Genomic DNA, 27,064 nt, shown 5'->3' on the forward strand with positions numbered 1-27,064 from the left:
TGCTCTATCTACTGCATCTAAGCATGCACAATGACATCTCATCAGCAGCACTTCACAAGCTTTAATAATTGCTCCTGTTTCCAAAATGGTAATCTATTTTAAAAATAAAAATCTTACTAATTAAGAATATGATTTCTTTTTTGCCTCCAAGACTTAATATTTACCGTATGTGAATTTAACTTAATTGTTTTATGTCAATTTGGTTTCTGGCCTTTAGATTTTTTTAGGGAATCAATATCATTCAGTCAGCAACAGAACTCTGACTTACACTGACAAGATTTTATTTAGCCTTGTAGTTTGTGCTTGTTCTTCTGTAATTAAAACCTATGCACTTTATCTTCATTAGGCCATGAAACAGTCTATCTGTCATCCAAGCAATGAAAAACATATTTCATTTTTGGATAATTACTGTATGACTTGAGAAGTTGAAAATGAAAGCTAAGAGAGTTTAGAAACTTTCAGAGAGCAATAATCTCCGTGAATTTCAAAGCCTACACTGTTACCTTCCTAGCAGAAAGTGTAATTTATACACATCATTAAAGAAGGCCATAAGTACACCTGCTGGAACTCACTGACATCAGGCAGGTATCATAACACAGAGTCAGAAAAGGCTCAGCACTTACACTGATGACTTAATCCATTTTCCTTCTTGGTTTTATTGATTTGATTTTCAGCTACCTCATCATTACAGAAAATCACAGGTAAGACATTGTTCCTGCTGGTGCAAGTGAGATGCATGTTGAGCATGTCATCATATTCTGTCTTGTTTCAGTTTCTCTTAGCATCTATAGATGAGCTAAATGGAACACAAAACTGTTAATTCAGAGCTTTCTGGACCCTAGTCAATTCTAGCTGGCCCTTGGACAAATCATTACTTATAAAGATAGAAGTCTAACATACTGCCAAACTGAGAATTCAATGTAAAGAATCAACTAAATATATGCATTTCAGATTCTTAGGTATCTAGAACCATAAACAGCAACTAATCTAGAAGAATCCATTGTGACAATTTGACAGTAATCCTCCATTAGTATGAAACGGAAAACTTGCTCAGTTAGGCTGTCACTAAGAAGACTGGCAACAGTGAGAGACAAAAGATGCTGCCAGAATTAAGATTGTCTCTACCACTTGTTTTCACTCTCCTTGTGAATGTATCTCATAGTATCATAAAACAAATCTCCCACAAAGCTTTTTCTTTATTCAAGGTACTGCCTGGTTGTATTCAAAGGACGAAGCAGGATTGTCTAAGAAAAGTGAATGTTGTCTATAGAATCCTATTTCACTTGTAACTTGGAAGGTTATCTGGAAGGTAAGAAGGGCTGAAATAAATTTAAGTGTGGTCTAATGATTTAAATAAGTGCAAGTACTATGGAGCACTGGATTTTAGCTTTATTTCTGCCATAAAGCATCAGTGAGTGAAAAGGTGCATGGCTTGTTTGAAATAAATAATGCTTATTCTGTGCAGGTAATATTATTTTTACCTCAAAATACATAATACTTATTTGTTTCACTGAGAGATAATGTAGTTCATTCACAAGTGTTTGGCTCTTTCACTTCCCTGCATACGCTGAGTGTATTTTATGATCAGAAAAACTAGAAAATATCAAAACAGACATCCTCTTTTCATCCTGTTTCATTCTTTTCACCTGGAAGGTATTTGGAACATTTTTAAAGGTCTGCAAGTAAGTGAATAAATAAAAATTACAGAGGGAACTTAGGCATGTTAAACCCCTACAGAAAAACTCTAAATTTGATAGCAAATAGTTCAAGTGAAAATATTTGGGAGGAAGGATAAGTTTACTACAACAACCTCAAAAAATTTTATCTAAAAGCTAAAATAACCCAAGCATTTTCTACTGCTAGTCACAAAGCTAGTAGAGGCTTTTGGTCTGCACACAAAAAATATGTCAAAAGTCAAATAAGAAATTAACACAGCGGTTTTCTTGGTTGGTGTTTTTTTGGTTTTGGGGGGGGGGGGGTGTTTTTGTTTTTGTTTTTGTTTTTGTTTTTGTTTTAAACTGCTGTCAATGAAGTTCTCCTGCAATTTCTAGCTGCCAAGGAAATTCCTGAAAACTCCACAAATGTCTCCTGAAGCTGTGAGTTCATATTCTCCTTAGTATTTCAGAAGCCAAATAGAAATTACTATTTCAATTTAATATATTATCTATTGAAGTAATCATTCAAAATTTGTTATTAACTCAAGGATCTGAAAGTGGATCACTGAAACTATGATTTTCATTCCCAGAAGTTGTTACACCAAATGAATGGCTTAAAGAACATATTTGAGTGACAAGTCAAAACAAAAGAATTTCAATATCCCTATGATACAGTTGAGGACTCTTAAATCAACAATAAAGCAGTATCTTGCCCCTCTTCTTCATGAATAAAGAAACCTTTATAATGGCCAAAAGCATTATATTTACATTCATTTACATTTTGAGTGATGGGCAAAAAGGACCAGAAATGGAGTCTGTGAAAATTGAAATAGGAAGTCTCATGAGATCTGATTAGGGTCTTAGATGTTAAAAGCTGAGTTTGTGAATGTTGGTTGAGACAAGAGAACAGTCCATCACACTCAATGGAAATAAAACACACTGAAAGAGTTTTGTCACCCAAGCAGAAGAAAGACAAATGGCTGCAGGGCCAAAGTAGAAAGAAGCCATGGAGTATCAAAGAACCTGCTGATGTGGTCTTTTGGGTTTGTATGGAGGGGTTTTGGTAGCAAAGGAAGGTGCTGCAGGGGTGGCTCCTGTAAGAAGTTGCTAGAACCTTCCCTGGCTCCAAGTTGGACCCGCCACTGGCCAAGGCTGAGCCCATCAGCAACAGTAGTAGTGCCTCTGGGATAACACGTTTAAGAAGGGAAACCTGCAGCAGGGCAGGAGATTGGAATACGAGAGGAACACCTATACAGATACCAAGGCCAGTGAAGAAGGAGGGGGAGGAGGTGTGCCAGAGGAGGGGATGCCCCTGCAGGCCATGGTGAGACGGCAGGCTGTCCCCCTGCAGCCCATGGAGGTGAACAGCAGAGCAGATGCCCACCTGCAGACCATGGAGGACCCCACACCAGAGCAGATGGATGCCCCTGAAGATGGCCGTGACTCCATGGGAAAGCCTCTGCTGGAGCAGTCAGTGCCTGAAGAACTGCAGCCCATGGAAAGGACCCATGCTGGAGCAGTTCATGGAGAACTGTCTCCCATGGTAGGGACCCCATGCTGGGGCAGGGTAAGAGTGAGGAGTCCTCCCCCTGAGGAGGAAGGAGCAGCAGAGACAACATGTGATGAACTGACTGCAACCCGCATTCCCTGTCCCCCTGTGCCACTGTGGGGGAGGAAGTGGAGAAAATTAGGAGTGGAGCTGAGCAGGGAAGGAGGCATAGGTGGGGGGAAGGTGTTTTAGGATTTGGTTGTACTTCTCATTAACCTGTTTTGACTTGATTTGTAGTAAATTAAATTGATTTTGTTTTTTTCCCTAAGTTGAGTCTGGTTTTTTTGCCCATGACCATAACTGGTGAGTGATCACTCCTCCCTGTCCTTGTCTCGACCCACGAGCACTACTTTATATTTTCTCCTCATCATTCCACTGGGCTGGAGGAGTGAGCAAGCAGCCTTGTGGTGCTTTGTTGCCATCTGGGCTTAAACCACAACATGTGGCAAGTTTGAAGTGTTTGTGATTCAGTAGTTTCCCATGCTTAACACGTTTCACTGTGAAAGGTGAAAGACTCTTTCATGGTAGGTGTTGGTCATCAAGGTATGCTTTATGATGTGGGCCTGTCCAGTTTCCAATTAATCTTCCCTACTGGCAGAAATAAGATGATCAAGCTCTAAGTGAATTAATGTGGAAAACAACAATTTCTAAATCTTGAAAACATGCTACAGCAAAGCACCTGAAAGACTTGTTTTCAAACTCAGTTTGGTATTTTGCTTGGATTTATATCAGAAATAATTCTGCAGCATATGTCTGAAACTTTGAGAACTCTGTTTCTCTGTGAATATACATAGGAGTTCAGCCTTACAGCCAAATTCTTATGCACACTCAAAGAGAATAGTTTGGCCTCATGACCAAACTCCTTTGGAGTTCATAAGTCCATAATGTTTGTGTAGTAATGACAGTAATTGCTTGCTTTAAAAAGTGGTATTGGAAAGTATTTCAACAGGATAAAAACTTGACTGCTTCTGAAAGAAATTATTGGGTAAATTCTATCCCAGTGCAATACTTATTAGATGCTTTACAACCCTTTCATTCTTAAAACATAAACTTTAATGATAGAGCTATGTTTTCATATGTCATGGCAGTAAAGCCTGACATACATCATCCACTGTCTGCTTTGGTTTTTGTTTAGTTCTTTCAGATCTGTTCTGAAAATCACTATCATGAGAGCAAGTAGTCCTCATGGACAGCTACCTCTAGTTCTTCAGATAGTTTGTGAACCTCTGTTAAAAATTTAGATAAAAGCACTTAAACCACCAGTAGTAAATCACTGGAGCGGGGAAGAGGAGTGGAAGAAAGATTGTGATTTCAGACAAAGAATAATGTATTGGTTGTAAAATATGTATCTTTTTTTGCATAACAGAATTGACATTAATTTTGCATACCCATTGCAATTCATCTAATTAACGGGCAATCTCTTAGGCAGAAAACATAGATTATATTTATCCAAAATTTTAATACATAATATCTTTTGTGTACTCGTTGGTACCATGGACATGCAGGTTCTTTATTCAGTAACATAGGACAGTCACAAACTAACTTTAAAGCCGTGAAGTGAATGTAAAAGTTTCAGTGTATTGATGTATCAAAGCAATAACTTAGCAAAACCTGTAATTAACCAAAATATTATAGACTGCTGACTATAGTACAGTAAAAAATTTCTGAACAAAACCAGCAAAGGTGTCCTGATTTGGAATTTGAGGCTGTAAGCTAGAACCTTGCTAAACAAATATTACAAGCCTTGTTTTATCAATGTATCTTTCAAAAAAAATTACGGATTTTTTAAAAATATTTTACACTATATAAACAGCACTGAACAATGTTGTCTTTGTATAGATCATAAAATAGAAGGCCAAATGTAAAGAAAAATCAAGCCATATATTATATCTTGAGTATGAACAAAAGTCTAATGCATGATATATTTGTGCAATTGTTTGACAAAATATTGGTCATGCATGGACCGTATTTTATATAAAATACGATTTAAAAATATTTTTCTGTTCAAAATGCATACTTGCACTCTGAAGCATAATACCACTCCAGTTCCAAGGAGAGATAAGCGTAGTTGTTCTTGTTATCTTGTTTTGTTATTAAGGGATGCCAGATAGGACATAATGTTAGTTCTATAACTATGCAAAAAAAATTATATACAAGTAATATATAAAACTACAGATTTTTTCTAGAAAACTGTTAAAACAGTTTGGATACTTTTTTACTTCAGGTATTTTGAGAAAAATTAGATGGGGTTACTGTATTTATTTTAAATTTTCCTACCAGTCTGGCTTCATGTGCTACACATCTCATTTTCATGTATGTCCTAAGGGAACAAAAGTCAGGCAACGTTACTGAAACATATTTGGGCAAAGTAAAGCAATACCATGCAGGACATCCAATCTAATATAATGGAGAATGAAAATGAATGACCAAAATTTCATAGACTGACAAGGCTTTTCAAGACAAAGTGTCCAAAGTTTCTTAAAAAACGAACAGTACTTCAGTATAACAGGGATTTTATTCCACATAATGCAAATGCCCTGTTCAAGTTTGTCTTCCATAAGTATATTACAGACTTAGACTTTGTATTGGGATAATTTCCAATCTGTACTGGAAAAGTGAATACAAAAGCATAGGGACAGAAATGTGCTTATGGTTGTTCACTGTAATAAACAAGCCATACAAGCAACGTCTACTTGGAATGATTGTACAGCATATTTCAGCACTCAATGCTTTGAGCCTTTGGTAGTCACAACTTTTGCAAAACAATTCTTCACACTTATTAACTAGTCAATCTCCATAATATCTAGTGAAGCATAAAGGACAAGTTGCAGTAAGTGACAGCAGTTACTATTTTTCAGTAAGCCCTCTCTCAGCATCTTGCCATATTGCACTGCCAAGAGAGATGGCTTTCGGGCCTTTGAAATCCAGAACACCAGTTGTATCCCATACTTCTTCCCAAACAGTCCTACATAAAAGTAATCTCAATTTTCATAATTCACATATATGTTTGTGAATTTGCCACAAAAATAATAAGAATATCTAAGCAAACCATTGGTTTGTAAACTATTGTGACTCTACTGCAATGACTTTCCCAGCTCTGCACAGGACAAGAAGCAGATGATGAAGTATCTTAAGATTCTTTGGTTTTGGAGTCTTTTTTCTGCAGGTAAGATGTTAAGATGTTAACTAGAACTTGCTGCAAAATTGACAGCAACATCTTCCCAGATGGTAGCCAGCTGACAATCAGTGTGGCTGTAGCTGTGAGTTTAACTGTGCATGATGAACATAATGCAGTGAGTTTGCCAAATACTGAGAGCACGAGTTTGATTGTCTAGCCCTTGGTCTGAGTTATTGATGTTTAGCCTAGTAGAGAATCAGTTTGCAAAGCATTACTATACCTGTGCTCTAGTAACCTAAAACCATAGACTGGAATTTCTGCAGCCAAGACCACTGATTTATTTAGACAATTGTTCCCTTATTTTTTTTTTCTAAAAACTGAAAATAGAATCCAGTGCTAACAGGACTGAAAAATATGTCACTTGCTAGTACTGACTAATTACATTAATTCATTCAAGCAATCAACTGTTTTCATAATTCTGTCAGTTTTTTTCATTTTGCTGCAGGGGGCTTAAAGATAATACACTTTTCAATGGCCAAACTTCTCCAACATATATCTAAAAGTATTCTCATCCCCAATCCATATGAAACTGAGTTTCCTGTAAATTACAATCCATTAGAATTAATCACTGGAACACTGTTTATTCAATCACACAAAATCCTCATGCAAGAAAGAATAGTGGGGAAACTCCCAGGATTTTAAAACACACCAGTTAAAGAAGGACTACAACTGAAGGCCAGCTGAGTCTCTTCAAAGACCAATTTTAGGTCAAAACACTTCCACTGTCAACCTATTTGTGAGCTACAGTCCAATGAATATGTATAACTATGTCTTCTTCTTGTCATGTTTTCCCACTAAGGAGATTTATTTATTTGTAAGGTTTCATCTAAGGAAAACAAATTTAAATTTTGGCTGTGTTCCAAGGTTGTTAGGTATCATCTGTGACCCCTTATAGTATTTCACTTCCAAATAGCAAAGCACAAAATGAGTGCTCAGTCATGGTAGCATGGGAAAATATTCATGACAATTAGCACTGAATGCTTGCTCTGGATTTATATGGTTCCAGGAAAACTGTTATTGACCATGGGTAGAAACAGGATACTTGACAGATGGAGCTTTGGTCAGATCTAATATAGTCCTTCATGAATTTTTAATAGCACTGACTACAAGATTACCATTCCTGAAGAAAGAATGCTAACAGAGATTATCTTTCCCACTGCCTACTGAGGTGTGGTCTGGGACTTTTCTTTCTCTGTTTTCTAGTGACAAATAAAAAGGGTTAATGAAATTGTAGTTGGTGATTTAAGTTAAAATATTTGGCTTTGACTTGTAAGAAGGTCTCGCTCAATCAACACTGGTGTTTGTAGAGCAAAGGAACTAACAGCATCACTTTTCAGCTAAGACAGATGTTTCACTCTGTAAACATTTCTCCTTATCTCCTCTGATCAATTAAGACATTCTGTTTGATTTTCTTTAGGATGAGAGCAGTAGAGGACATGCAGTGACTTTGCTCTATATGCCACCCTGTGGTTTGAAATGTTACCATCTCCCAAGCATTTTATTTAATATAATGGTACACTACAGGAGAGAAGAAAATTGAAAATTCCACTACTGTAATTTTCTTGCAATTTCTCTGAGGTGGGAACAGAGGTCACCATGATGAGAACTGTGTAAGTTATGTAACAGCTGCCAGGACTACCCAGGCTTGTATGTCTACGAAGGCTTCTTTTTAAAATACAAATTTAAGACTTGAAACGAAAGGTCACATCGTCTGTGGGAATAAGCTAGCAATATTCTTTAACAGAAGTGAAATAAATTACTTGGCTCCACTTTTCTCTGTTTAAGCCAGTTCTTTATTTTTTCACCTACATGATCTATGTCAAATACATTACAGAAATGTCATTACAATTGGCAGTTAACAGAAGAAATTTGTCCAGTATCTGCAGGCCAGGTTTATAAAAAAAAAAACAAACCACAAGCAAGCAAACGAACAAAAATAAAAAACCTTAAGAATGGCTACGTTATTGCTGAAATGAAAGAATCATTTGAAGGCAAATAGGCCAAATCTGCAAGTATTTGGGACATGGAGATGACAGTGGACTACAAACATACATTGAAAAAACATGTTCTAACAATATAAAGTTAGAAACAGATAGTTTATCTTCCAGATGGGATAAACCTCATTACCTAATTGTCTATGAATAGCCAATATAAACATCATATCTAAACAATACGATGATTAACTTAAAGCAAACATTCTTTAATATAAATGTGTTTAATAAATATTGTTAAAAGAAACATAGAAGTTTATTTGCTGTGTTCTCAGGCTATACTCATCAGTATTTTTTCCTACCTATTTTCTCCTACCTTTAACATTAGATCTTCTAAGGTACTTCATATTTAGTTCTTACTAGGATGAACATCCATAAAACTGAACTGCCATTTTACCTCTTCAAGATATGCAAATTAAATATAGTGCTATATTTTAGTTAAAAAATGAAAATTATAATTCTATTAAGCTTTATTTTTAAATAGTGAGAAAGACTACAGAATAATTCACCCTGGCCTCATGAAACCTTACATTTCTTCCATTTTTTCATGGGAACTTGAACACTGATCATGTTTTTTTGTTTTTTTATGATGGAAGATTTTTGTTGGTTGTTTTTTTTAAAGGAACACGTATGTGTAGCCAAATGCTATAAAAAGTGTTTCAGCATTTATTCAAGAACAAGCTGTTTACATTTTGGAAGGTGTCAAGAGCATGAAATTTCTATGGAAGCTTCAGTCTGTATTTGAGTGTGGCAGATGGGATGGGATAGAGTAATGAAATACCTGATCAGGGGTAATATACTGGGAAACTTTTCACAGGCATTATATACGGATGGGTTAAAAGATGGGATTTTGGTCCGTGGATGAACACTGGGGTAGAGGTAGATAGCCGAGAAAAACGCAGTCAGCACAGAAAATGGATGGGTTTTTGCCTGTTGCTTGGAATGCTGACGACAGAGATAAGAGATCTGAGCAATACTGGGGGACGACGGGCAGCAGGCTGTTGCACAGCACAGCTGTGAGCATGATCGGCGCGTGACTGCTGGATCATGACAATATGCCGCATGTACAAAGCCCATGAACCAATAGACATGGTGGCTATGGCTCATGCAGCGCGCCTGGTCAGTGAGCACATGTGTCATAGGCTCCCTATGTTACAACTGAGGCATGTTTTGGCACCCACTGGCCATGTGTGCCAAAACCCATTCCTCTGCAAATGTATAAATACCGGGATTTCCTGAAGAGTATCAGGCTGGTGTACGGCGAGGCCACCATTGCCTCCATGGGGATGCCCACGTAAAGCTGGCACCTACCGATTGCTGGGCTGAGCTCGCAGCGCAAGATGGCACAAGAATGTACAGATGGTCCATCTTCCTCATAGTCCTTAGGTCGGTATGTTAATCTGCTTTACAAGATACCCTTAGCATAAAGCACATCTGTAATTAATAAATGCTTGCTTTTTCCCTTTATAGTCAGTGTGTCTGTGTTCGTCTTCTTGGGAACCCTCAAAACCACCCTAAAACAAGCATGTAGAAAAATTTGGTTTAGCTGGGAAGACAAAACTTAAAATACTAAATTCTGTATACAATAAAAAACCCAAACCAAAACCAAACAGTTTGAAGATCAAAGAAACAATTAGCTTAAGTATGTAATAATCTAAAGAGTTGATATTAAGCATAGTGTGATAGCAACATTTATTTTTGCCTTTAGTGAAAGAAAACATAAATGTAGTAATGTAAAAAATTATTTACTTGGAGAAAGTTGAAGGCTCAATAGGTATTGTCTTTACTTCCATGTATCCAGGCTGGGTACATCAACACTGTAAATGCTGTGAGGCCTGGTAATTCAGGGTCGTATGACGTTCATCTGTCACATGAATCTTTGTGCTGTATTAGAATACATCAGTGAGCAAATACTGGACCAAGTCTACATTCTGCAAAAATAAATCCACATTCTAATTCATATGAAATTCAGAACATTTATATACATATGCAATAAGGACTTTAGCTGTAAGTAATAGTATAGAATTATGAGAGTGTAAATTATAAATCCCAGAGAATGTGTAAGGTATCAGCTAAGTAATCGAGCTGCAAAACAGCTCCTATTTGTCTTTTCCATTCCTCCTGGAAACACAGGAAGCAATGTAGAAAGCATCTAGACATCTTTCATAAAAACCCAACAAATCCCCAAAATTTATAGCCTCTTGTGGGTACACACAGCTTCCATCTTAGAACTGGTTAAGCAGCACAATCTAACATCTTCAGTAATTTCAAAAAGAACAAGAAGTCACCTTATTATAATGTTAATGAAAGCTTCAGATCTAAGTTCAGCACCCCTTCTACTCTTAGCATTTTCCTCAAAGTTCACTTTATTATGTTAAATTACTGCAAATCATGTGAGATCTTTTCATTTTAAGAAAAATTGCATTGTTTCAATAACCTGAACAGAGATTAATTCCCACTAAAATAATATCTGCATCATTTGCAGATGCTTTGAATTGTCTGAGTGCTAAGACAGGAAAACTACTATGCTCTGAGATTTTTTTTAAAAAACTGATCCAAAATCCTAAAGAATAACCACTACATCCCAAAGACTTAATTTTCTCTGTCATTTATTTGTATCAATGAAGTGTGGAAAATTGGTTTGGGGTGACAAGTACCAGTAAACTGCAGTGCATAACATTTCTGTACTACAAAAAGGTAAGTTTCAGTTTGCAAAAAAATGCTTGGATCTCAATGAAATGGATAATATGCATACTAAAGCTGTTGTCTGCTAAAGTCATATCTGCACTGATTAATCATTAAAGACTGAAAGTATTGCTAACCTTTCACTTGATATTTCTGACAGAATAGTGCAGTAAGCAATATTATTTTGGCATAAGCCCACTTTCTTGAGTGTTTTATAGGTAATCTGAAAAAAACTAAGCTGCTGAAGTTGCTATTGAAGCTTTTTTCTGAACTACGTAAAAAGTCAGAAAGGTCTTCATTAATTCAGACATTTTGTATAGAATGACTTAGTATGGGTTTCTGATTTTAAAAATAAATCACACAAAAAAGAGATTCAGATTTCCCTTTCAGTGAAAACTCTCTTAATTTTATTCCTCATTAGGAAATTTTTGCCCACAAACCTACAATCTCTTTTGCTCTAGAGATTTTTTTTAATCAAGCCCAGGCTAGTTTAACACTTTTGCTGCAATGCTTTTTTTTTATTTGTCTGGTCCAAAGATAAGATTCTGTCTTTTCAAATGAAGTGACTTGCAAGTACTTATGATTTTCAGTAAAAAAGTGAAAGAATAAATTATCTACTATAAATCTCACCTCACTAAAAGAAATTGCTATTTCTACACATTCATGTTAGTAGGAGTTGCCAAATCATTTACGCACACTCTTGGTATGTTCCTTTGGTGCAAACAATAAAGCAGTTTATAATGAATGCTTTATTATGTTTTCTCTCATGTTACTCTTCAAAGTTACTATCATCTTTTTCAGAATAATGGACACAGCAGCAAAGAACAGTGAAGGACTGACCTTGTCAAAATTAGCAGGTGGTGCAGGGTAATAGCAGCAGAAGAGTGAAATGATGCCAGGGAGCCATTGTCTGCACTATATATATATTTTAAGCTTAGTCTGGTCCCAAGGAATGAACACTTGCTAGTAGAGGGAGCACATTGGGTGTGCATTTTCTGGTTTAGTTTGATCTTACAGAACCCAGTTTGAGAACTTAGGGACCCACACAAACCTCCCTATGTCAAGTCGAGCACTAATATAATTGCATCTGTACAATGCCATTAAAGATGGTTTATCAGTTCCTTGATGAGCCATAACTAAATGCTAACATTTTGGGGTTTATTATTTGACTGGCTAGAAGAGTTTGGACAAAAAAACGAATGGAGGTAAAATGTCAAACAGATGAAAATTTAAATGGGTATTTTGGACTAATCTCTATTGTAATTTGTTTAGTCTCAGTTACCTTTTACCTGGATTAATTTACTCTGAGTATAATATATGATCTTACTCCCTTTACATACTCTATTTAAACCTTAAAATGGAGTATAGTAACTGGCTAATTTTTAACTCCCTGAATGTATTTCATTCTCCTCCACTCTCCTCTTCTCAACTATTACCCATTATCTCACAGCCTGGTTCTAACACATGTATCCTCAAGTTACTAAAACATACTAGGCTGATGGTCCTCTAAAATTTATCTATCTATCTACTTATTTATTTATTTATTTCTCACCATGTTGACTGCAAATTTTAAATAATGTCTGAATCTATGTTAATGAGAAATATTTAAAAAAAAAAAAAAAAAGACCAGGACTTCCATCCTCCTCATATTTACATTGCCACATATGCAAATCATATGCTTTGTTATAGACTGTGGACTGTTACCAGTATCACAGAGAATGATAAGATTTATTAGATGAAGTTTAAAAATTATATAAACCATACATGGAGTGGGGGAATGTCAGCAATTTGTTAATATATTTCAAAAGAATCTGGATAAGGCAGGGGACCTGGCAACAAATGACATGGAAAGGGCTGAGGTACTCAATGTTTTCTTTGCCTCAGTCTTTACCAGTATAACCAGCCTTCAAGAATCCCAGGTCCCTGAGACCAGAGGTCTGGGCTGGTGCAAGGAATATTTCCCTTCAATGGAATAGGACCAGGTGAGGAAGTACTTAAAGAAACTAGACATACATAGCTCCAGGGCCTGTCATGTTGCACCCACAAGTCCTGGTAGACCTTGTTGACATCACTGTAAAGTCACTCTTTACTATCTTTGAAAGGTCATGGTGATTACAAGGGGTTCCTGAAGACTAAAAGAAAGCAAATATCACTTCTACCTTCAAAAGGAAGATAGACAAGAAGGAAGATCCCGCAAACTACTGGCCAGTCAGTCTCACCTCAGTTGTTGGGAAGGCAATAGCAAAAATCTTCCTGGAAACTTTTTCAGAACACCTGAAGGAAAAGAGCATGATTGTAGTCAGTATGGATTTACAAAGGGAGAATCATGCTAACCAACCTGATAGGCTTCTGCAATGAGTTGACTAGCTTGTTGGATGGGGGGAAAGCATTGTTCACCCTGAATTTCGCAAGGCTTTTGACATTATCTCCCATAAAATCCTATAGACAATTTGACAATACAGATTAGGTGAATGGACAGTGAGGTGTCCATAAAACTGACTGAAGACCCAAGTCTAGAGGGTTATTATCAGTAACACCATCTCCAGTTGAAGGCCATTCAGTAATAGTGTGTAACGGGTCAATACTGTTAAACGCTGTTTAACATCTTTAATGATCTGGATGCCATGACAGAGTGTTTGTTCCCTTAGCAAGACTGTAAGTGAAATAAAACTGGGAGGAACAGTTGATAGACCAGAGGGCTGTGCTGCTATTCAGAGGGAACTTGACAGATTGGAGAAATGTGCTGAGACAAATCTCATGAAGTTCAACAAAGGGAAAATGCAAAGTCCTACATTTGGGAAGGAATAAGCCCAAGCACCACTAGTCACACTGGCGATTGACTGGCTGGAAAGCAGCTCTGCAGGGAAGGACCTTGGAGCCCTGCTGGACAACAAGCTGACCATGAGCCAGCAATGAACCTTTGAAGCAAAGGCAGAAAACAGTATGTTGGGTTGCATTGGGAAAAGCCTGGACAGCAGGCTGAGGAAGTCCCCTGTGCTCAGCACTGGTGAGGCCACATCTTGAGTGCTATGCACAGCTGGGGGCTCCCCAGTACAAGACAGACATGAACTTATTGGAGTGAGTCCAGTGAAGAGCCACAAAGACATTAAGGGACTGGACCACCTTTTATATGAGGAAAGGCTTCAAGAGCTGATGCAATTCAAGAGAAGGATTAGAAGCATCTTATCAATGTGTGTAAATACCTGATGGGAGGCAATGAAGAAGCTGGAACCAGGCTCATTTCAGTAGTGCCCAATGATGGAACAAGAAACAATGGACTCAAGCTGAAACACGCGAAATTTCATCCAAACACAACAAAACAGTTTTTTACATTTAGGCTGGTCAAACACTAGAACTGGTTGCCCAGAGAAGCTATAGAGTCTCTGCAGGTACTCAAAACCTGAGTGTACGTGGTCCTTGGCAACCTGCTATAGCTGACATTACTTGAGCCAAGGACTGGACCAGGTGATCTCAAGAGTTCCCTGTCAAACCCTCAACATTTCTGTGATTCTGTGTGATTCTATTGATAATGTGAACTGGAGCTATTAAGATTTTAAACTGTTGAGTGATACAAAAACACTGAGCAAATTACTGAAACAAAAATCCTGAAGGAAAGATTCATTCACACTTAGAAGAGTTCATATAGCAAGCCCAAGAACAGAGAAACATATTTATGCAGTTGAATTATAAACCCTTTAATGTAACAGCTCATAACAGAAGTGTTGACATATTCTTGACCAGAGCTCTGAGAGAGCATCACTATAATTAAGACAAAGAATGACAGGGAATAAAAGGTGAAAGAACTGTGTCTATTTCAGCAGAAAGGGAAAGACAGGTCTAAAAGGTTAGAAGCATCAGTGTGCTTGTGTATGATAGACATTACATGGCAGTGGACAGGCCTGCTGTATGATGCAAACCATAAAAATAAAACAAAAAAAACCAGAATGTTAAAGGAAATAGATGTCATGGCTTTTGCAGTTCAGTAAAACAAAAGGCTTATTGGAAGCACTCATGAAATTTCACTAGTGTATATAAAAACATAGAATCTGGTGTAGTTCTGAGATATTTTTCAATATTTTACACTCAGCTATCTTGTACCTAGATGGATCTTTAAGCAAGGATGGACCTTCTCAGCCTGCAATAGGAAAGAGACTATCTATTATTGCTAGACATTTTCTTCAGAATCTATATCAGCTAAAATCACTGAACTTTTCCTAAGTATTAGCAACCAAAAAGATACCTGCTAAAGTAACAAAAAATAGAAAGAAATTTTTCACAAAATATGGAAGAGGAATAAACACTCATGTAAAAAAAAGAGAAAAATATATTTACATTTGTTAAATTTAGCTTTAAATATTTTAATTGCTTTAGGTTATGTTATCTAATCATTATATAAGAGATAAACTCAGAGTTGACCTAAAAGCACAGAAGACATTTCCACTCTTTATAAATATTTATTATTTCATTTCGGTTTGAAACTTTCATAACACATTTTGAATGGTATCTTGTGCTATTTGCCATCTCAAGAAACCATTTATGTAATCGCTTTCTATGATGCAAAACTGTAAAGCTGGGATAATAGAGAATAAAGCATATCATCCTCCTTTTAAAAGTTGTATTTCAGATGTTATTCCGTGTGAGGTTTTTATTTCACAGTCATTTAGGATTCTTACAGGAGCTTGTTGTGTTCGGCAGGTTTCCTTTTTTATTAACATTTTTTGTTATTATTTAAAGAATTCCAATTAAATCAATCTATCTCAGCAAATAGAAATACTAAAGAGAAACTCCAAGCAGATCTCTACCTTTAACACAAATGATCTATCCCTTTACCACACTTTTTAGTATTCATTACTCATTCCGAGGTAACACTAGCTCCAGCATGTAGGCGATATTATTCATGAGGTTTCTTAAAAATTAACAGATACATAGACTTTTTTAGAGCTGAATAAATTGTTTATTTTTGGAATCTGTGGTCTTTAGGTACTCATAATCATTAATCATACTTAACAATTTTTTTTGTTTTCCTTTTTATTTACTTCTAGTAATATCAGCTGAAGGGGAAAGTCCCAGCAGTCTTAATTCCAATTGGGGTAATAGACTCTTGAATGTCTGGTTAATTCTCTCCCTGTAAGTACCCTTCTGACATGTTAGCTAAGTTGCTACTTACCAGTTTACTAACAAACGTAAATCATGAGCTATGATCACAAACATGCTGCTTTTGAAGAAGTGTCAACCTCAGAAGTCTGAGGCTTTTTATTTATTGACAATTTAACCATCAACATGCTGAAGCGTTTGGAGGAGAAATGCCATTTGTCATTTAGCCATCTTAATCTGAAAAACAAGTCACATGATCATTACTTGGGCCATTCCATGTTATCAATAGAGACAATTTAGTACCCTAGGTTGCATTACAAATCTCCCACTGCTAGCTTTCAGCTATATGGCAGATGGCAGTCCTTTCATATCGAGAGTATAGAGGCTGTTTGAAGTTAGTGGGTGCCTTTGTGACTGTGAGTTTATAATGCTGCCACCAGTGAGCACTCAGCACTGCAGTCTCTGAGGCTTCAGTCCAGCAGCATGAATGCTTTGTTCTCTTCAATTCATATCTAGCTATCCAAGTGTTTGCTTTTTAATTGTAATGGATATTAATGTTTCATAAACTTTACCCCATTTGACAAGACAGCTACAGGTCTCTGCTGATTCTTCAAATTGCTACTAGGAGTGCATAAAAGCGTAAGTACAGTTCAGAATTTCTTTTTTTTACTGAATTGGAAGTGAGGACAATGTGATTACACCTGAGTCTAACAAGTTTCTAGAGAGATATCCTCTGATGAAACATGGGTTTCTTCAATTTCAGATGTTTGGCTTTCATTTCTCTGCTGTTGTTATTGCTTTATAAAAACAAAAGAAAAAAAACCACAACAAAATTGGTCTGAAAATAAGATTAAAGGACCCTAAAACAACCATACAAGAACTCTTATAAACTTTCAGTAACATTTAGTGATAAATATATTAGAAAAACCAATTAAAAAAACCTTTCAACATGCATCCAACCAAGAAAGCTTAAATTTGGCTTTTTGAAATACAAGTGGTATTAGCCTGTGTAATGCAAAATAATTTGAAGCAAAAATAAATACTCTTAGAGCTTTTGGTATTTAGATCAGAGTATTGCTAAGCACATTTCAAATAACGTAGAAGTAAAGCTTAATATCAAAGGCTTTGGAAGGTACTACAGCTCTTAGATAATAACAAAATTGGACAGCTGATTATCAGCTTTTAGTAAGAAATTAAAATTCACTGTTCTGCTACATATAGCACAGTGTGAGAGCAGTACTTGAATATGCAACATAATTAAACCTTATAGTGGGTGGTCATCAGGAATATTAAACTCAGCCTTGCCAGAAACTCCTGAGTTATTGACAATTAACAAACTTTTAATTATTGGTTCTGGTACTGAAACATAAAAACAACACGCACTTAGAGGGACACACCACAGCTCCCCTCCAGACACCTCTCCTCCCCCTTTCCCAGTCCCCACATCACACACTGCACTCAGTCCCCTCAGTGTGGTGGTGGATGGCACAGGGCACTAGGGTCAGAGCTGGCAGCTCCTACTCAGTTCCTCTGGCATGGTCTCCTCCACTGGGCACAGCCATACCTCCTCTTCCATCTCCCTCTGTCCTGGTCAGGTGGCTTCATTTCTCCTGCCTGACTTGGGACAGCCATTTTAGGTTCAGATGCCCTCAGGGCAGATAGTTTTGGTGCTGCCCTGCTCAAGCAGCTAGTTTTGCTTCAGCATTTCTCCTGCTCTGTCATCCCTCCTGCCCTGGTGTCCTTCTGATTCCTCTCCCACCCCTCCTCAGTTTTCTCTCCTGCCCTCTTGTGTCTCCCCCCATTCCTCAGTGTCCCTCCTGCTCTAGTGTCTCCCTTGTGTCTCGTCCCATGTGTCACTCCTGCTCTGGCATTTTTTTTCTCAATGTTTACCACCCTTGCTGAAACAAGTTTTGCAGAGGCACCATAAACTCCTTTGACTGGCTCAGTTTTGGTGCATCATGCATCTGGCTTTCCTGTTGTGGAGACATCTGGAACAGGCTGTGACCAGCACAGGGCAGACCCAGTCTCCCACCACAGAGGCCACCCCTGCAGCCCCTGCTGCCCAAACCCTGCCAGTTACGCCTGGTACAACTTCATCCTGAAGAAGCAAGCTCTGGGGATGCCCATGCAGCCCTGTAGGCAGACTGTCACTGCCAGCGGCCAGTTGTTCTGATTCCTGTTCATCATATAAATGCACAAACTGGGGCAAAAGATCCCAGTGGTGTTGCCTGGGGAGGGTCATGGACAGTACGCAAGAGGGCAGAGTGCTGAATGGAGAATAAAAACAAGTTGGAAATCAAATGCGGCTTTCTCCTAAAAATAGAAGATTACAGTCATATTTCTCATAAAAGATTTTTTCTTAATATTTCTCAATCAGAAAAATACTGACTTTGACACACATTATTAAACACTTCTTTTTCTCAAAATGAAAAACACAATGGAAGCTTATTTGGTGTTTGCAGTAACCATACTTAAGAATACCTTAAATTATAAGGCAATAGAATCTCTAAAACTTAAACTTCTCCAATTTAAAACTTAGAACTTTCCTAAAACTAAAGAAATAGAAAACTATATTGAGGAAGCTGAGAATATACATAAAATGTCATTGTCAGTTTTGCATATTTTTCGCAGTTCTGTCAACATTAATTCTATGAAAATAGGTCTGAAAGATAGCTTTCTGAGATGGCATTAGTGAATGTTTGGATTATCTCACTTGGGAAGAGGTTAATAAAAGTTGTATGAAAGGCTTTCATAAGAGGGGAGATGTGAAAAAGCAAGATGTAGAGTTGGACCAAGAAATTATGAAAAGAACCACTATAACCTAAAATGAGTCTTACAGAGAAGTCCATTGTTACTCTTATTTATGATGTAATAAATACAAATCAAAGAAATATCTATAAGAATAAAAACCTAACAGTCAAATATAATTGGACAACATATTTTGATACCACTGTGAATTGATTTGGTGATAAAAGCTCCTGTTAGACCAAAAACCTTAGTTGTTTTCCCCAGAAGAGTAGGTATTTACACCCAGAAGCTACCAAAGAACATTTACAGCTCTTCATTGAAGGATAAAATTTGATCTTCAATTGATTAGGTTTAAAAAACAACTTCCTCTCTGGTTTTCTCACAGTTGCTTCTGAAATTTCTTGGCACAAATTCCTTATGACTCTTTCAGTATTTTCTACACCTTATGTAACTGAACTTATAGTTTTTGAAAGTGGGGAAATTAATAAAGAAAAATACTCTTAAAAATTAGGAGTCTTTTGTCCTTTACAGACAGATCTGCCTGACTTGCAAATTTTAAAATGGGCAGAGTCAATATTCTTGGATTCTGAACTTCGTACAAATACACAAACCTCACTTGAAGTAATGGTACAAGTAATGACAAATTTATTGTAGGCATACTTGATTAAAATAGCAGTATAGATATGAGGAAAACAAAATATCTTTATTATTAGATTCAAGACAACTTGGAGAGAGAGGAGAAAAGGAGAAAAGGGGTGAGAGGGGAGGAGGAAGAGGGAAAGAGGAAATGAAAGACATAGAGAAAAAAGGTTTAAAATCAGCCTGAAGACAGTTTTCTGGTTGTCTGTCATAACTGTGAACAAGGACTTAGAGGATTTTGCTGTATTATTTTAATTTTAGTTTAGTGCAGAAAACATTGTCCCTGTGAGGCTGATGGGACCTGGCAATCTTTGCCTGAGGAGACGTAGCCTTCACTTTTTCCAAAATCTCTGGGACTGAGGAAAGACATTACAAAGCTACATTTTCAGCAGATGTTATTGTCACAGACACACTGCTAGAGTTGGATCTGGGAGTTACGGCCAAGCAATCTACTTCAGTAAGCTGCTGTGGAAACGAGCTCTACTTTTATTTTTCTAACTTGTCTTTGGAAAATAATTGTCAACAAAAATGTGGATGAAAATACAGAAAAGCCCAGACACAAGGTTAAAAAAAAACCTATACACAGAGCACTAGTCTTTTTCTAAGCAAGATGGAAGGGATACAAAGGACAAAAAGCTTATAAAAGAAAAAATATTGACAAAATCCCTAAGTCACACTGTATATTTAAGCATATTTAGACCACAGATGGACTCAAAATTTAGGATCGTGGCTTTGTAGTGTTTGCTGTCTAATTAAGCTTGATTTATCTACATGGTGCTTTTGTACCTCATCAATGGTATTGAAGTACAGATTAATAAGAAATCAGATCCACTGCCATCACTTTAGTCCAGAGAAAAATAAGTACATCTTTGTTCCTGCATTGAAGGGAACTTCACTTTGCTGAGTTCTGAAATCCCCTTTATTGAGGTCATAACCGAAGAAACAATTACTGAACAGGTACAAGAAACAAGTTATTCTTTCCTAAGTGAGGTCTCACATCACTAACAAACTGCTATAAGGTAATTTACACTATTGTTGCCTCCTCTTATTTTTTTCTGAAGACAATATAAACATAAACACTCTGAGTGTGAGGATAAACCTTCCTGTTCTGCCGCCACCAGGCAAGAATGCTTCAGGAGCTCTAAATGAAAACTGCAGAAAAAAATATTATTCATTTGAAAGCCACACTTATTTACCAACTAAAAACTAGTTTTGGTTTACAAACATAAATGTATTAGAATTGCCTCTACTTTATTCAGAACATAGACTGAACCAAGATTTTGAAATAAGCAGTCTAAAATAAATTATCCAGTGGAACCAATGCACAGGATGACACCTGGTGGTTCAGGAGGAGTTTTCCTGATCCCAGCATTCATGGGAATTTATTTTCCTATGGCTGTCTCTGTTTTTTGGAACAGTCCTCCAAGTTGGCTGTAAGAATCACTGTTAATGTAGGAAATTCTCATGCAATCATGACACAGCACTCTTATTCTTCAAAACTGAATGTCTCATGTGAAAATAAGGTTAGTTTCTTCACTGCCTGAGAACAATTACATGTCAAAAAGAATAATCTGTTTCAAAAAAGTCAGTGCAATTGTTCAGTGTAGGATTGGACAGTCTTCATTCACATGGACTTTAACTGAATATTTTTATGCTGTGAAAGATGTGTGCTTTTGACTTGAATGTCTACATTTTGAAAGTCTTGAAAATATGTCATTCTTTTATCTGTCTGCCCAAGCTGCAAGGGAGTCTTCTATAACATATATAGGCCTGATATTTCTTTTCACCACTATTTTCTTTTTTTTGGTACTGCAGTTTGAGTAATATTCCATTCCTGTAACACTATGCCAACTTTTATGAAAATTTTATTACAAAGTGCCCTTTGAGATTCAAAATATTTCAATCTTCTTCAAACAAAACATCATGTCTTCATTTTTTTAAAAATACTATGATTTTAAAGGAAAAAATATAAGGAAAAATTGTATGTAGAATCAGTCTTTCTAATTTATCCAAATATAATGATTCCTGGGATAAGAACCATCTTCTTAATTTCATTTCATAATATTATTTTCAATTGTGATTCATAATGAAAACTGTTTTCAAAATGTCATATATTTGCATGAAATTTCTGTTAGAAATTCCAAGTATTATTCAGCTCTAAATATAAATTATTAGTTAGAATAAAAGCAAATGAAAAACACATACACATTTAGAGAAGAGATTAATATTAAAATAAATTTATAAAATAAGGATCCTGTAAAACCTGAGCAACGTTGCCTCTGAACACCATTATAATTACAGAAAAACCATTAACTCCAACTACAGACAAAAGCTTGGATGACTGTAAGGCAGACATTATAAGTAATGGGTTTCTACTTCTGACTACCTAGGCAAGGAATAATTATAAATATAGTTCAATAAGAAAGAAGTCCACATTCATTGCTGGTTTTGAGCTATTGAGCTATACATACAAAAATCATGCTGACTTCATCTACCCCAAATTAGATGTTTAGGTTTGGTTTCAAAGCAGCAAAATTTTAAGATTTTTAGTGCTTTAAAAAAAAAAATAGATCACTACCAGTGCAGAATTATTTTGAACCTACCATGAAACTCTAGAATATTAAGTCAAAACTTGGCTCAATTGGAATAAAAATTGGATTTTATTAATCTCTGCACTAAGTTGAAATGTTGTTTAATTAAAAAAAAATTAATAAAACAAATTTTACTCTTTAGATGATCAATTTTGATTTAGGAATCTCCATTTCTGTGCAGCTCCAAATCATCTAATTAATCATTGATTTATTAATTACTATAAGTATCCATTTCTGAGGAGTTCCATCAGATCAAAAGGATATGATTTTCAGTTTAAATAAAAAAGACATACATTTGTTCCTTATGAGGTTTTGGGTGGGTCAGGGGAGTAAAAAGGGAGAGAGTTATATACAGAAATTACAGCCTAACACAGGAAGTTACTCTCCACATTACTTTTCTATAGAATACTTTCTGACATCAATTATACATTTGGACTAAATCCTGTCATGAGTCATTGGCAAATGCTTTTTACTTTTGCTTTTTTTCCCCCATTTTAAGCAGTTGTTCAAATGCTTAGACTATGAATGTGCTTTCCTTCCTCACTGTGATGCACAATGCCTTCAGGATGCTAAAAAAGTTTCTAAACAAATACATTAAAATAAACAACTATGCTTTAGTGATTTATTTCACAAAATTTGAAGAGATAGGATTTCATATTTGTACTGTTTTGGGCTGAGGTAGTTTCCTTAACAGTAGCTTGTCTGGGGCTATGTTTTGGATTTGTGACCAAAACCATGTTGATAACACATGGATGTTTGCAAAGCATCAAAGCCCCCTCTGCTTCTCACACTACCCCACCAGCAAGGAGGCTGGGGGTGCACAAGAAGTTGGGAGGGGTCACAGCTGGGACAGCTGACCCCAACTGACCAAGGGGATATTGCAGACTATATGATGTTGTGATTAGCAATAACATCTGGGGGAAGAAGGAAGAAGGGGGACATATTTGGAGTTACGGCATTTGTCTTCCCAAGACAAAATGTTAAGCATGATGGAGCCCTACATTCCTGGAGATGGCTGGACATCTGACTGCTAATGGGAAGTAGCAAATGAATTTTTTATTTTGCTTTGCTTTTTTCTGACACTGTCCCCCATCCCTCTGAGGAGAGTGAGTGTTCAGCTAGGTGGTGCTTAGCTGCTGTCTGGAGTTAAACCACAACAATAATACAGGTTTATTAGACATTACTTATAGTACTGTGGAGTATACACTATGGTGGGCATAGGCCCCAAGGTCTTGGTAGCGTGTGATGGTCTGTGTGGTCAGGTGTGGCACATGAATGGCATGTGCGGTCAGGAGCTGTTCCATGCTGGACACAGTCGTTCCAGCCAGCACCAGTAAATTCAGTGCAGTACACAGCTGAGCCCCCTCCCCCTGAAAAGATGGTGACACCTCTGTGAAAACATACTCAAGAAAGGGCAGAAAACACAAAGGTCAGAGAAGGAAGAGGTTTCCCAGGTGCCAGGGCAGATATTCGTTCACAGCCCATGGAGGACCCACGCTAGAGCAGATTAATATTCCTCACAGGAGCTGCAGCCCCTGGAGAGCCAACACCACAGCAGAGGAAAAGTGGGAGAAGGACGAAGCAGCACAGAGGAGCTGTTGTGTACTGATCCCCTGCAGCACTGCTGCTTACATCACTGGAGGGACTGGGTGTAGCCTGCAGCAGTAAAAAGTATGGAGTAGAGGACTTTAGAGAGAAGGAATGAAGGTGAACCTGGGAAAGAGGGGGAGGAAAAGGGTTTTACCTGTGTCTTTTAATGTTTGTCTTTTTACCTTCACATATCTGAATCAGTAATTATTTCTATGTATCTATATAAAGTTATAGATCTATAGATTTATAAATTGATGATAAATTAAGTTTCTTCAAACCTGGTCTCATTTGTCCACGGGGGTGATTCATAAGTGATCTCCCTGTCTCTATCTCAACCCATGAGCTTTCTTGCTCCTGTTCCTTTTTCTCTCTCCCGCTGTCCTACTGGGAAATGACCAGGGGATGGAGGGTGGGGGGAAGGGGACAGGGTAAGGAGGGAGAAAGAAGCTGGATAGTGTTTTGGCTGTTAAATGGGGCTAACACATAAAAGCACTGTGTAAAGCTCATTCACTTTTCCTTTTGCCAGAGAAGGAATTACCCAGAGGAAAGGTGTGCCATTCAAGAGATTTTATAGCCAGGAAAGCCATGTTCAGCTATTCCACCTGCATGTTAAATGTAATTCATAGGACTGACCTCTTTCCATTACTGCTTGAAGAAAGCAAAAACACCCAGTGTCCAAAAAATTCCAGTTATGGAAAAATCCACCACAACTCTTTTTACAATTACCATCAAATTTAGGGTTTGTTCTAAGTCATAAAATTATAATTTCATACTTTTTTCCTGATGCTTTACCATTTCTGCTGTTATTTCTAACTCTGGCATACAATCCTTCTTTTCTGATACCCTTTTAAGCTTCTTTTTACATCTTTGGATATGCTAGTAGATGCCCTATCACATTTTTTTTCCCAAGTCTTCACTCAACAGTGCTTTCCCTCTCTTCTGTTTATGTACAAACAGTCCAGATTTCACAAGCATGGACCGTAGAGTGCAATGCCATGATACACTCTCACTATGTGTTCATACCACTATATCTTTCAGACTTATACAAAAACTAAATCAGAGTGTGCAGGTGCTTCTCCTGTTCTCTGTCTTGTGCAAAGGAACTATACGGAGGAGAACTTACCAGTGATCCTCACTGTTATAACTGCTACTCTTTGCACACATGTAAAGCAATGTGTAGTCTTATAGCACAAGGGTATACAACCATTTTTAACTGGCAACTCCTATCCTGATGCTTTTATTATAAAGACTTAAAAGGAAACACTATGGAGGTTGAATTGGGTTCAGAAACCAGTGTCTAAGCAAAAGTTTCCTTCATTCCCATCCAAAATCATTCCTGCCATAATGAAAGAACTGTGCAGAGACTATAGCATAATAATTGACTTACAGACAACACTACAGAGTGGACTTATTCATTTTCTGAAAAGGGTCAGTAATGACATTCTCGAAGGTAAGAGAGGCTTGCATGTTATTGCATGTGGCTTTTTGACCTTCTCAGAACAAGAAAGGAAAGGAAGTAGTAGTCATTGATTTACTCCTCACCATTTTCAATGTTTTTATACTTAGCTGGTTTCCAGCATGCTATCCATTTATCACTATTACCTGTAACTAAGGCTAAGTCAGTATTTTCACAAGCAACTTGCTGTCTCTGAATTTCCCAGACTGTCATTTCTGAACACAGTGGGGTCACTACTTCCTTCCAAGTTGAAGAAGAGTCCCTGAAAATTTCTGTTACTCAGGGACCATGCTATGCACTTGTGCACTGACTTTTCATTTATGCACACACTCTTACACATAATTTCTCCAAACATAATGCAACTATTCATGTGCACAAAATCTCACACATGGATAGCCCTTGGAGCTTCATGGTTCAAGGCTGAGAACAGCAAAAATTCACAATGAAATTGCAGTCAGTGAGATAAAACTGTTGTTTTCTGAATGAGATTAACAAAACCCATAGAATTAGCTCCTGTTTCTTTCTCTCTAGCTCTTTCTTCCTTCCATCCATTTTCTTTTTCCACCATAGTATGTATTTCTTCACTTAGTTCTCCTCTATTGTAAAAAATAAATATGTAATTTGTTAAATTAGGACTCCACCAAGACAAATTGGCAGAAAGCTACTCTTTGCACCAAAAAAATCTAATAGACACAGATTTTAGTATCTATGGACAGTGATTGCCAGAATGGTATAACAAATGAGGCATGAGTTTTTGACATCTCACAGCAAACATTAGTTTCTGGAAATCTGGCAATACCACAGGTCCACAATTCATAATTTTTATGTTAACATTTCCCAAGTTCTTTAAACTAATTTAATTCTTAGCACAGTTTTTACTTTGCACAATTAATATTAACCAGAATGTTATGTCAGAAAATTCCCAAAATGTGGACATAGGAAATAATAGTTGAAGATTGATATAAAAGTGCAGGTGACAACTTTGACTGCATTTGGGAATTTCTGCATTCAGTTAGGGATTTTCAGCTTAAGCTTATCTTTAAGGTTTATGTGTAGGGGAATGAAAATTTGATTTGGTCTGTTATTCCCTAAGAGTACCTATGCAGATTTGGTTTGGTGCCTGGAACACAGAAAGGTTTTTTACAAGATAAAGAAACAAACCAAATTCTGAAAAATGTGTTATTCTATAGTTTCAATAGAAAGATTCCTGGAAGTTCAAGTGTGATTTACTTTTAATACTTGAATCAGCAGACTCATTCATTTAAGCATGCAATCTTCCATCGACATGTGTCATTTCATTTCAAATTTCAGAAGAACAAAACATACTATGAGGAAAAGACCTTCAGCCAAATGTCACTGAAACACTGACAAGTGGATTGACATCACGTACCTAAAGAACTTCTACTGTAATTTCATACAAAAAACAGAGATAAAACTTCTTTCATTATCCCAAGGAGATGGAAGAACACAGAGAATAAATTTTGATACAGACAGCTGCAATGTATTTGAACTTTACTTCTATTTTGTGAAGTAGAAGACATTAATATGCCGTGAGACACACTTTTAAGTATTTTGGCATGAATTAATGAATCCTGACATAACATCCAAATATGTCTGAGTTCATATTTGCAGAAGGTTACCAATAGTTTTATTGAATATACCCTCTGGGATATGGTTATATGTATATGGTTCTTCAAGAAGAACCTCTTAAGTTGTCTTTCTCAACAGTTTCTTGCTCAGCCTGTCAGGTCCACATATATCAAATAACTCACAATGAAATATATAATATGAAGCAAGTTCTTCCAAATCTTTCCCAACAGTATGCCTATTCTTCTCGGGCCTTCATCTCTGTGGGCTCTCTAGTATATAGTGTATCTATCACTTTAGG

The sequence above is a fragment of the Accipiter gentilis genome, chromosome Z (genome assembly GCF_929443795.1).
Source record: "Accipiter gentilis chromosome Z, bAccGen1.1, whole genome shotgun sequence".
In the NCBI taxonomy this organism is placed as follows: domain Eukaryota; kingdom Metazoa; phylum Chordata; class Aves; order Accipitriformes; family Accipitridae; genus Astur; species Astur gentilis.